This window comes from Limulus polyphemus, unplaced genomic scaffold (assembly GCF_000517525.1).
Source record: "Limulus polyphemus unplaced genomic scaffold, Limulus_polyphemus-2.1.2 Scaffold509, whole genome shotgun sequence".
Lineage (NCBI taxonomy): Eukaryota > Metazoa > Arthropoda > Merostomata > Xiphosura > Limulidae > Limulus > Limulus polyphemus.
The window spans coordinates 204218-205673 of record NW_013666119.1 but is presented as its reverse complement, the minus strand read 5'-3'; the positions used below and the strand labels follow the sequence as shown (position 1 = coordinate 205673).

At 38.4% G+C, this 1456-nt stretch overlaps 1 protein-coding gene across 1 annotated transcript in view; it reads left to right on the top strand.

Moving 5' to 3' along the window:
- LOC106458751 (ectonucleotide pyrophosphatase/phosphodiesterase family member 6-like) overlaps window positions 1–1456 on the top strand; it is a 30243-nt gene that overhangs the window by 14922 nt on the left and 13865 nt on the right. The gene's annotated exons all lie outside the window — the stretch shown is intronic.

Sequence of the window (1456 nt, the reverse complement as noted above, 5' to 3'; positions counted from 1 at the left end):
AACATGTCGATATCCTTTTTAACATCTTCCACATTTGCATACGTTTTCCCATTAAGCGAACGAAAAAAGACGGTAATCTGATGGAGCCATATCTGGAGAATATGGTGGGTGGGGAGAACTTCCCAAACCAACTCCATAATCTTGTGTTGTGTCAAACGTGCCACATGGGGAGGTGCATTGTCGTGGAAAAGAACACCTTTCTGACTGACGAATGAAGGGCGTTTCTGATGAAGGGCTTGATTTAAACGTTCCAATTGCTGTGGATTGAGGAGTTCGAAATGAATTACTCCTATGATGTCCCACCAAATGCAAAGCATCACTTTCTGCGGATGGAGTCCAGGTTTTGGGGTCGGAAACAGTTTTTCTCTAGGACTGAGCCATTGTATTTGGCGTTTAATATTCGCATAGAGAATCCATTTTATCACCACCGATGACAATTGTGTCCAAAAACCGTTCATGCGCATTACGTGCCAGAAGAGACAAAGCAACGTTCACGTTAGTTGTTTACGAATTGTTTCATGAGAGACATGCAATTTCAGGGCCATTTCACGAGTGTGTTGCCTTTGGTTAGACTCAACAAGCGTCTTCAGAGCATCAATATCAGTTCCAACATGTCGGACCCTGCCATCACAGTTTTTAAGGCTAAAACCACCTGAACGAAATTTGTTGAACCGTCGTTGACACTTACGAACGTTCAAAACATTTCCATAAACTTCTTCTTTGTGGCTACAGGGGCGTTGTTTCCCTTCTTATATTCAAACAGCATTACATGCCGAATGTGTGTCTCGTCGTGTGCCATCACTATAAGGGATGAGAGTATACTAAACTTTTCACTTTATATAGGCTACACTAACGTGACGTTTAGGCGGTTCGTTTAACTATTATACGTGATGTACGTTTTTTGGGGAGTGGTTAATGAAAGTGTTCCAAAACGCGAAATTAATTTCTTGACTGCCTAATATTATGTACAATCCTTTATCTTATTAGTTAAAGCCTTCTTCTCTATTAAGCTTAGATATAACGTTTCAAACGTTTTAAGAAACCTGTTAGGACTTTTAGCGGTCTCTGGCGATTTTTCTTTCTGTGATACTATATTATTGCTCCACTGTTCTCTAATTCGTCCTTACTGTTGTTGAAGCAGGAGAAAATCTTACAAGTGTAAACTTGTCTCCGTTTCCATTTTCAGTACTTTTACGCGCAAGGGTAGTTTTATCGACTGTTTTGTGATTTTCATTTAATCCAAATTGTGTTTTAAGTTATATATATATATGTTTGTTTGTTTTATACTTTTGCAGACGTTTTACACGAAAGTCTCTAACTGTTTTGCTTTACAATTCCTTAAATACCTGTTTGTTTGTTTGTTTTATACTTTTGCAGACGTTTTACACGAAAGTCTCTAACTGTTTTGCTTTACAATTCCTTAAATACCTGTTTGTTTGTTTGTTTTGAGTTTCGC